The sequence below is a fragment of the Zingiber officinale genome, chromosome 9B (assembly GCF_018446385.1).
Source record: "Zingiber officinale cultivar Zhangliang chromosome 9B, Zo_v1.1, whole genome shotgun sequence".
Classification (NCBI taxonomy): Eukaryota; Viridiplantae; Streptophyta; class Magnoliopsida; order Zingiberales; family Zingiberaceae; genus Zingiber; species Zingiber officinale.
This window is the reverse complement of record NC_056003.1, coordinates 111,598,805-111,609,367: the sequence shown is the minus strand read 5'-3', so window position 1 is coordinate 111,609,367 and position 10,563 is coordinate 111,598,805. Positions and strand designations below refer to the sequence as shown.

Sequence of the window (10,563 nt, the reverse complement as noted above, 5' to 3'; positions counted from 1 at the left end):
CGCCTGGTAATGAGATAATTGAAATTGATTTAGAAACTACAAACTCTTGTATTTCTATTATGGAAAGGAAAGGTTAGTATCTTTGTTATCAGTATTTTCAGTTCATCCGAAAATTAAATTATTTGACATGTTGTGCAGAATCCTAAAATTATAGAAAATTCAAAAAGAGCACGTACTACCCCTTCATTTGTAACTTTTAGTCAAAATAGTGAAGTGCTTGTTGGAACCCAGGACAACATATGACACTCACGAATATTATTCTTCCGATTCGTAAGTATCAAATGATGTGCTGAGGTTCCAACAAGCACTTCACTATTTTGACTAAAAGCTACAAATGAAGGGATAGTACGTGCTCCTTCTGAATTTTCTATAATTTTAGCATTCGGCATGGCATATCAAATAATTTAATTTTTGGATGAACTGAAAATACTGGTAACAAAGTGACTAACTTTTAATTCCATAATAGAAATACAAGAGTTTGTAATTCCTAAATCAATTCCAATTATCTTATTGTCAGGTGAAACACATCTAAAAATTCTGGCCCAGCGAATGTTTCGATACAGCTGAAAAGAACCAAGAAACTCAAAGTATATACTACTGGAGACGTAAATAAGAAATACAGGGAAAGGATCTGAAATTCAAAACACCATGTGTCGTCTGAAACAAAAAATGCAGAAGCAAGTGAGCAAGATGAGGGGGAAAGGGATTACTTAGGGATTCAATCGAATTATGAGGTAGGCAAAACATATATGAAAGTTCTGACCCAACGAGTGTTTCCAAACAACTAGAAAGAACTAACAAACTCGAAATATGTTTAAAACTCTGGAGACGTAAATAATAAATCCAAAGAAAGATCTGAAAATTAAAACATCGTGACTCATGGCTCGAAGTATATTGATGAAAATGAAATGATCAAATAAAGAAAGAAAGAAGAGCTCTGCCTCATGGCTCGATGCATAACAAAAAACATATCAAAGAAAGAACCAATGAAGAGCATAGCTGTCTCATGGCTCGAAATATCACAGAATGTCAAATGATCAAACAAAGAAATAAAGTAAACAAACTTACCGATCACCGCCATACTAAATGATCAAAGAAAGAGCTTACAGATCGCCGCCTATGACTTGAAGGATCAAGAAAGCCGCCATGTATCGACTGAAATGAAAAATACAAAAACAGATGAACGAAAAGAGGTGGGAAAGGACTTACCTAAGAGCGGAGGATTCACTCGTGTATTTAAATAACAAATTGGGTATTATTTGACTGTGGAAGCGCATCATCAGCAAAGTTCATAAATCTTTTTTAAATCCATCACCGGAAGATTTGTTAGGCTTGTGATGGGGATGCCTTGTCTGTGGTTGGGAAGATTGGCAGTTGTCATTGTAAACAAGAATAGCAATGTTCGGGAGTGTATCAAGTTCATCTGACACTTTGACGTTGCCTCCTTTTGCTTTCAGCCTTGCACTTCTTAGAAACACCTGTTGTTCACAGAAACACGTGGAATCAATAATTGTAATGTATGGATGCTCCATATAGCCAACCCTAGGAATAGATGCTACAATCTTTGACAGTTGCAACTGTCATATCACAAAACACTTATTATTTAACTCGGAGAGGGAAAAAAATACACACCTGATTTACAAGAGACCATGTTTGCTATCTGCTCCAAAATCAACTCTTGAGCAGAAAAACAAGATGTTCTGAGCATATTTGAAAGAAACAGTTACAAACAGTTGATTAGGATTGAATAAATTGTTGACAAGCATATCACACTTTCGGTGAATCGTATGTATGCATTGTAACAAATGGGAGTTTAGTTGGAAAGAATTACAAACTTCTTTTTCTGATGGCAAGTTTAGAAACTATAATTTTATGTTTAAGAGTGAACATAAGAAAACAACTTTCTGACAATAATAAAACAAATCAGGGTGAGCATTCGGTTAATTCGGTTTATTCGATTAATTTGATATTAATTTTATATAAATTCTTTTTATTGTTATTTTAAACAAATTTAATTAATTCGGTGTTAATTGAAATAACTAATTTGATTAATTCAGTTTTAGTAAAATTTTGATTTGATTCGGTTAGTCAACACTAAATCGGTTTTCGGTTAATTCGGTTAATTTATGGACTGAATTAACCGAATGCTCACCCCTAAAAACAAATGGTATAATTTATTATGCTAGATGGAAAAAAAAAACATGCAAGTAAAAATCCAGCCAGAGACAATTTATGTACGGCTGAGCTTGTAAGCTCAATCCCAGAGCATCTACAGCCTTTCGGTTGGTTTCAGAGAGGAATACAGCTATATTCCAAAAGTTGAGCAATCCATCCTTGTGATCTTTAATCACATATATAATGCTAACAATTTTTTACTTGGATCTTTTCTTTTACAATCAGACTGGGGATAAAAACCTTACCAAATGAGTTTCAAAAAAATTACAAGTAAGAACATGACAAATTAGGAAGATAGGTCAGAAAGAATACCACGCTTGATCTGAGGTAATGTATGTCCTCTTCCCTAGTACTGGTGCTTCCTTTAATGTTAAAGAGAAATAATTAGTGTGAAAATATGTAAAACTTGACATATGTTACCTTCACAACATTACTACACCTAGTGTGAAACAATAAATTAAAATTAAAAACTGAAACCACTACGAGAAACATCTTCCCTATGACAACATACATGGGAACTTTGATATTTGATGTCATGATGACTAGTGGATGCAAGAGGATGATAAACTAAACCAGGAAATAATGATATATAGAGGAGTTAAGATCAAATATAACCAACATAAAGAAATAGTAAATAATGCATCCATTGATCTCAAGGACTAATAAGGATTATCTGGAGAAACCAAAGAAGCAATCAATAGCAATATCTTTGTGCAAGAGATCATCATCTAAATCAATTAGAATAATACCTGTGTCTGCTTGCAGTTGCATTGCCTGAATACAAGGTGTAACACCCTCCAAAACATACATCCTACCGTTGTTAGGCCAAAATTGAAATTGGAATATTCAATCTTTTCCACTTGCATTCTGAACTTTTACAGGAAGTTCTTCAGGCTGAGAAATTGCAGGGAAGTATGACTATGATGAAAAAATAGCCAACAAGAAGACCATCAAAGAAACTAAAGTAATTCTCTTAATAAAAGCTTCAGGTGGATCAAACAAAAACTAACATTTGTCCACATGTTTAAAGCTAATTTGATAAAATGAGATGAAATGGATTAAGATGGTTTGAAGGGTGGAGGGACACAAAAGAGAACTCTATTTAACAAAATTAAAAAGGATTGGATATTATTAGCAATATAACCTTTCATAGAGTTCAACGGCACAATAGTATCCATGTCAGTAAAATAAATTGTTATTTTTGTTATGTATATAGCTAACAAAATTAGATCCCCATCCAGTAGCTATGTAATGTATTTCATGCAAAGTGAAACCAACAATGAGTTTAATGTCATTCAAAAGTTCATAAAGCCACTATTTTTAAAAGCTGTGAAGTATAGTGTGAAACAAATAATATGTTGTATAAATAATTCAGGTATTCAAATGGCCAGTCCTAAAACAATAATGAAGTAGGAAAAAGTAGACTCTAAGGAGATCTAATTCCCTTGGCCTGAAACGTATTGCTCTATTGTAGTTAGGCATCATCAAACTTTGCTGGAGAATCAGCCATTTTGTAGCAACATCAAATTTTAGAATTATAACAAAGAGACTCATAGTTTCATGAACTTAAGGGAGGACAATGTGGCCAAAGTTTCTAGTATTGAATACTAAAAAGATGAAGTTACCTCTGCACATTTCTTTGGAAGCACAAGTCGCCCAATCTGCCCAGCATCACTAGCACTTAACATCTTTTCAAACAAGGGAGTGATGGAGGATTGTAGACTTTTAACAGTTAAATAAAGACTTCAGTAACACAGAAGGGATAGGGAAGAGCATCATAAATAAGTACATCAAGGTAAGAGTGATAAGTACTAACCAAAACACATAAGTAGGAGACTCGCCAGATATTTGTTGTAGCTCTTGATTTGTTATCCTAGGCCACTATCGAGGAAGCAATTGTGTCCGTGGATAAACATCAACTCGAGTTCTCCATTGCGCATTTGAGCTTGCAGTTCAGTTTCATTCACACACTGTGGGTAAAACTGCTTTGATAATGGAGTAGCGAAAGCTTCATCGGATCCTTTACTCCATTTGATGATGGAAAGGAAGATGAGAGGCCAATAAGTATAGACGAGTTTTCTTTTGCAATAAGTAATTGTTGCTATTTGATAGATGAATTTGATTTTGCATCAAAGTTTACAATGGAACTGGTAGAGCAGGGGTCTGCACTTACTGATTTCCTTGTAGACATAGGATGATTTTCTCCAGTAAGAAATTTGTCAAAATGTCAGCATTAGTCATGTATAATATTTTTTATGAGAGGGAAATTACTCCAAACCTACATTCCCATGAATGTATTCATCTCGCGAAATGTTATTAAGGTCAGTAGAAAATTTTCTCACTGGCTGAAATTTCTTTTCGTGTGTTGCAATAAAATGGAGACCTCCAGGTGCCAATTTCTCAATCTACTAGGTCTATCAAATTCATGTGATAATCTTTGTTGCAAATCAGACTGCATTGTCATATTCCACATATGCGAAACTTGACGCCACTGTCCAGACAATGGATTAGCCATTGATCTCCAGGATTTAGCAAGTGAATCTCTCCTTTCAGGCACATGTTGTTGCATAAACATCAGAGAAGATGATATTTGATTTGGTGCCTAGAAACATATGCATCAGAAAGAAATCAAGAAGCCAAGAAGCAAAAGTCCAACGTATCTGAAAAAATAATCATGGCATGAAATGAGCTTAAGAGGCGCATGAATAAAATTAATAAATAACTGTGCTGACAGATTAAAAGAGATTCAGTAGAATACAATAATGGCTAATTTTTATGAGTAACTCAGATGTCAAATTGGTGATAAGCGGAAGATAAAATTGAGTACCTTGAAGATTTCATTGTAACAAGTTGTGAAGAGTCAATCTTCCTGTACTTAAATGTTTCGATCTTTCCAGTCCTACAGGCTTTTATAGTAAGAAAAGCAAACAAGCTAATTAAAACCAGGTAATATTTCTCCCAATCAAATGAGATAACGAGTACAAAAAGATTGCAACAGGTTCTTCATGTTTTATTAGTAACTATAATAACAAAAGGAAAAACTGCTAATCGTGATAAAATTCGATAAGAAATCCATCGAGCTGGAATATTAAAGATTAAATTGCTAATGTCATTTACAACGTTAACTGTGGCTTCTTTGTGATGCAATACATTCGATGTCTTCTTTACGATTTGAAGATGGACTTTAAACAAGGAGACATGAAAAAAATTAGAATTGATGTAATGGTATCAATATTGAGGGCAGGTTCTGTAAAACATTGGATTAATTATCCATAGTGTTGTGGAGCTAAATAGTTGGGTAGGGAATGTAAAGGTACGTAGTATTTATTGTAAAATACAATGGTATGTATGATATGAGATGTGTATACTAAATTGTCACAGGAATAATAATATTATTGCTTAGTGAAAAAAAATCACAATAACATAGTGGTGCAAATCTTGGAAAAGAGACATAACTTCACACTATATCTTATGAAAACAAAAAACATGGGATTTTTCAGAAATCCAAATAGACCGACAATGGTTTCAAGTCTACAAGGTCTGTTTGGAAATATAAACTAGGTATGTAATTTGGGAAATCCAAAGTAACTAAGAGTTTCAATAAATTAGTGGTAAGGTAGGTATTTTCCACGTAAATTAAAATTCGACATGGTGTGTGTTGTTGTTCATTGAATAGAAATTCATAAATTTCACATGTTCCGTGTCAACTAGCACGGAGCAAGAACTTCATTTGTATTGGTTAAAACCAAGATTTGACACCATATATACATTCTCCCTTCCCAAACCTTCCTAGGGAATGGAAATTTAAAGAAATTTAAGTATCGTAGGCCCATCAGTGGGTTTCGATCGATGGACCTAGACTTCTCCGATTTAACCCATTTAAAGTCTCGTGAGTTTGTGGTGTTGTGAGGACTCCAACGATGATATATATTACTGATTTAAAGCTCTCCACAATTGCTCCACCGTGATGATAGATTTCAGCATAATGTTGGGCGTGATATGGGATAATATCAGACTCACATTAGACCTGATAAGGTATCATATCAGGCCCAACATAGGCCTGATTGCTTTGCACCTCGATCGGTTTGTTCAACCAATTACAATCCAAGTTGATGATCCCGATATCTAAAACCTGAGGCTATATCTCCGTTCTATATACTAAAAACTTGTTACGTATTGTGATTCGTGAATTAGTTTAGAAATTCAAATAGGCTATAGGTCGAGTACTTGATGTGAAGTAATTTAAACGTGTGATTGGAAATTTCTAATTCTATTGGAATTTAGTCTAAATATCTTACTAATTGTTGACAGTTAAATAAATTGGTGGTAAGATAGGTGTTTTCCTCATAAATTAAAATTCGACAGGTGTGTATTTTTGTTCATTGAATGGAAATCTATAAGTTTCACATGTTCCTTGCCAACTGGCACGGAGCAAGAACTTCATTTGTATTGGTTAGACCCAAGATTTAACACCATATCTAGCTTGTCTCCTCTCAAACCTTGCTAGGGAATGGGAATGTAAAGAAATATAAGTGTTGAAGCCCCATTAGTGGGTTTCGGTCAAAACCATGGACCTAGACTTCTCCGATTAAACCCATTTAAGCCTCGTGAGTTTGTGGTGTTGTGAGGACTCCAACGGTTGCTCCACCGTGACGATAGATTTCAACATGACGTTGGGCGTGATATGGGATAATATCAGGCCCAAGTTGGGTCTGATATAAGATATATCATGCCCACGTTGGGTCTGATACGGTATCATATTTGGCCCAACGTAGGCTGCCCAAAACAAGCCTAAAGTTGACCTACTACCAATATCTGTTACCATATTGCAAGACATGTGGTGGCAACAGAAAACATGATGGGCGGTTGGGAAGACCTTCCTTACTGCTGTTATAATATCATGATGTCTATCTGATACTATACTAATTGACTGTGCATCAATAGCAAAGAATCTCTTTGTATGATCCAAAAACCACTTCCATGCAGACCCACATTCAACTTTCAGCAATGTCAAAGGCAACTGGGAGGACATTGTCATTAGCATCAATTGCAGTAGTCATCAACAACACACCCGGATACTTCCCTCTTAGATGTGTGGTATCAATTCCAATCAATTTGCGTAGATAAGACCTATATACTCTTCTACAAGCTCCAAAACCCCAAAAATAATGTTGAAATTGATTATCTCCATTCCTGTGTAGTGCCACATAGGTTTCAGGATCCCTGACTCTTAACTCACGCATATATAGTGGAAGATCTCTATATGCTTGGTCATAATCTCCAAAGACTTTCTTTTTCTCCCGAGCTATGTATACTTTTCTGTATGATATGGTCACTCCAAACCTAGCTTTTATATTTAATATAATCATACTTGGTTTGTATTGTTCATTAGCAAGAAAATGCTCTTCACCAAAAAAAAACGCTACAAAGGAGGAAGAGCATGCTTGGTGATCAGCACTTTCCCTAATAGTGCCACATTAGCGTTCCTTTACATATTTCGTAACAGTGAACTCTACATCCCCCGAACAACTACTCTCCATGTACATGGTTAATTGAAATGGACGGCTTTTACTTTATTTTTTCGAGTATCAACTGGATTATATCTCATATGTTTAACCATGGCATGTTTAACAAGTGCATTCTTGAACTCTTGTCAAGACGAAAAAATCTGTCCAACACAAAATTCATGTTCATCTGTTGCCTCTTCAATTGGCCTTTGAAGCAATCGAAAATTTATAATATATGGATCATTAGCTATTGGGAACTCCTCTAAGTCACTGTACTGCTCTAGGGGAATTTCATATTATTCAATCTGCATATCATCAACTAAGAATTCTTGTACATCTATATTGCATTGTAATTCCTCTTCAATTCGGGTATAATGCTCTACCTCCTCACTCCAAGTAGGCTCAAAGTAATTAATAAGTGTTGTACAAGGATTCAAAACCTCATCTTCTAGAATACTTGTTTCTTCATTTAAATCAAATGTCAAAATGCTTGTATTTCTATTTGTGTTCTGCACACTACTATACTCAGAAGACGATGGAATATTTATTCTGGATAATTCTTTTACATTAGCTCCATGTCCCCTACAAGAATTTTCATCAAGCGTATTCCATATGTCAGAGAAAATTTCTTCAATACTATGATCGTCCCTGATAAAAAATTTAAAAACTAATTTAGCAAACATAATCAAGTGTTGCTGTACATATTAATTTAGCAAAGACCAAGTATCGTTAGATATGGTGTACATTAGATTTTCATAATGTATCAGTGGTGGTGATAAATCCGACTAATAGACCTAGGATTTTTGTGATTTTGCATATTTTCAACCACTAGGAAGGGTTGAGCAAGGAAAAGGTATATATGCTGTAAAATCTAAGTTTTAACCAAAGATCACGTTGGGCCTAATAACATCTCATATCAGGCCCATGTTGGGCCTGATATCAGCCTAATATCATCCAATATCAGGCCCAACGTAGGCTTGATATAGGATGATATCAGACCTACATTAAAGCAGAAACTTGTCGTAACGTTGGACAACAATTGAGAGCCCTAAATAAGTAATGGATGGCACAATTTAACTCCTTGCAACACCAAAAACTCACAACATGTCAAATGGGTGTAATCAAACATGTTTAGGTCGATCAGTGGGTTTTGGTCAAAACCATACACCTAGGTTAATTGGATATATGCAAACTCCAGATAACAATGATGGGTTAAGCAATGAGAAGGTAGATATGGTATCAAATCAAAATTTTAATCAACAAAGAAAGTGGGTCTGATATGATCGATATCAGACCCAACATGCTGATACCTACCATATTAACCTAACTTGCATAAACAACGTCTAGCTAAAATCTAGCATCACATTGGAGCACCTTGCAAATCAATTAAGTGATAAAGTACATCATATTGTAGGTGTCGTTCAATATAAATTCCCCACACATCCAATGATACCATAAACACGATTTTTTTCATCACCCTTTGCTACAAAAGTGAAATTTTTTATAAACAATGCTAACCTATTTTTCAGTAGTAAATTTATACATACATCGGTAAATCTTTATCTGTCTTCTTCTACTAATTTCACTCTTGCTAGAAATTTGTCATTCAACGCCGAGGATATTAATCGTTGTTGTCCTTTGAACTCGTCTCGTGTAATCCTGCCGATTATCACGTATGGAAAGCGGAGGAGGTTCATGATCGTTTCGTGTTTATAAGACCAAGAAGAGGAATGGAGAAAGAGAGAGGATGAGAGCACGTGCATCCGAACCACAAATTCATTTACAATTAAAAAAGTGGTTTGGATGCTTGGAAAATGGTGAATGAGAAGCAGCGGTTAGCGAGAGGGTTAAAAGGGGAATTATAGTTTTTTTGGTGCGCCCTTTGGTAAAAAGAGAACTGTGATACGTCTTTTGGTAAATAGCATATTCTACCTACGCCTTTTGGTAAAATGTCGTAGTGCATGTCATGAATTATAGCAAAAATTTCGAAGGAAGGAGACCTTCGATTTCATACCTTGACGCCTCAACCACTGTCGACCATAGCGCTACCACATCAGTTTCCTTATTACTATATCTAAAATTTAGGATAAATAATTTATTATATTAAATTGAGACAATCACTTTTCACTACACACTACATCAACTATCCTAAAATTTCCATCATCCTTAATTTTTTATTATTTTCTTCTCTTTCATCTTTTTTTAATTATTATATTTATGGAATGGGTGGAAGGAGAGAGATTAAAAAGAAATATTATTTTATTTTTAGGGTAGAGATTTCATTCCCTAAATTTAGAAAATCTTTATTCATCAAATCTAAATTTAAGGAATGGATAGGGTTTTTTAGCTACCCTATCCAAAATTTAGGATAAAAGTTTTGGATAAGGTAACTAATGTGGATGCTCTAAGATGGGCTCCGGATGCCAGTACAATGGGAAGAAACCTAACGTCGATGGTTTACGTGGAGCCCACAGGATGCGGTTCAAATCAAGCAAGCTAGCTCAGCCCCCGGGCGGATGCAGTTCAAACACAAGATAGATGTGTGTGTGTCTATATATAAACATTTTTCTAATTTTTTTTTATTTGTTTTTTTTATATTTTAACCAATTAATATTTTGTTTTTAGAAAAGTCTAATAGATTTAAGTTTGGTTTTGTTTTGTTGGGTTAGCCCATGCACAAACCTCTTACATGTAACATATATTTTTCGATAAATTATTGAATCACATAGTTGAAGTTCCAAAATATCTAAATCATGTGGGTAAGTTTACAAATACCTCAATTACATACCTAGTATTCATTTTACCCCCTTCGTGTTTGTCTACGTTGGCCTACCAAATCATCACGTGCGTCTGAACCAAAAGAGAAATCTAAACCATGAAT

The 10,563-nt window shown here is 34.8% G+C and overlaps 2 long non-coding RNA genes across 2 annotated transcripts; both read right to left on the bottom strand.

Moving 5' to 3' along the window:
* Positions 1 to 1,285: 1,285 nt before the first annotated feature.
* On the bottom strand, positions 1,286 to 1,677 carry LOC122024725. The gene is made up of 2 exons (XR_006123501.1): positions 1,633 to 1,677; positions 1,286 to 1,478 (listed from the first exon to the last, which is right to left on the bottom strand). It is a non-coding gene; the product is annotated as an uncharacterized LOC122024725 (long non-coding RNA).
* A 1,314-nt stretch (positions 1,678 to 2,991) lies between these two features.
* On the bottom strand, positions 2,992 to 4,398 carry LOC122025236. The gene is made up of 4 exons (XR_006123631.1): positions 4,349 to 4,398; positions 3,992 to 4,195; positions 3,801 to 3,897; positions 2,992 to 3,069 (listed from the first exon to the last, which is right to left on the bottom strand). It is a non-coding gene; the product is annotated as an uncharacterized LOC122025236 (long non-coding RNA).
* Between the last annotated feature and the right edge of the window lie 6,165 nt (positions 4,399 to 10,563).